We start from the raw sequence: 875 nt of genomic DNA, 5'->3' as shown, positions 1-875 counted from the left end.
AATCGATTTTCATTAATGAGTTTTAAGTCTTTCGCATTATATTTTGTTATTGATGGTTGAAATGTTGGGGATTAGATTGGTTGGTTCGCTCACACAGTGGGATAAGTGTGGGTGCCAGTCGCGGCCCATTTTGGGTCGTGACATATAGTGTATCTGTATTTTTAACATAGTCATGCTTCTTTTTTTTTTCTATTTAATTTTTTAGGAATAAGACATAAGTATCACTCTAGAGTCTAGACTACAACAAAAATCCCAAAGACACACCTAAACTTAACTAAGATCCTAATAATTCAATGAACTCATTTTTTCTGTATTTTTGTAAACCTTTTCTGCTGATGTGGCCCCTTCAACCATCCAAGTTGGTTGTGTTTGTACACACTCGCCCGCCATGTGTAAATATTATTTTTTTATTTTGTTAATTAAAAAATTTCTTATTTTTTTTAAATTCTAATTCTTTTAAAGAAAAGTAAGTTTTTTTTTTTCAAAAATATTCTTATTTTTTGTGTATTTAGATTAAGTAAATACACAATTTTTTTATTTTGTATCAAACTATATTTTTTATCTTATGTTCACTGTTTTTTCTTTTATTTTTTATATTGAGTTTATTTTTTTTCGTTTTGATTTGATTTAAAATGTCTTGTCTTAAAATAAGTTAATTTTGAACGGATAGTGAAGAAAATCAAATAAAACATAAAAATATTAAAACATTAAAATTAAAGGACACTTTTAAAATTATTTTGTTAAAAAATAATGCACATAATTTATTAAAAATAATTAAAAGCGAAAACACAATAAATTAATTAAAAAAATTAAAGTGAAAAGAAATTAAAATAAATATTTTACAAAGAAAGAAATAAAAATATTATATATATATA

This window comes from Solanum pennellii, chromosome 10 (assembly GCF_001406875.1).
Source record: "Solanum pennellii chromosome 10, SPENNV200".
In the NCBI taxonomy this organism is placed as follows: Eukaryota; Viridiplantae; Streptophyta; class Magnoliopsida; order Solanales; family Solanaceae; genus Solanum; species Solanum pennellii.
The sequence above is the reverse complement of the archived record's forward strand: the minus strand, read 5'-3'. Positions refer to the sequence as shown.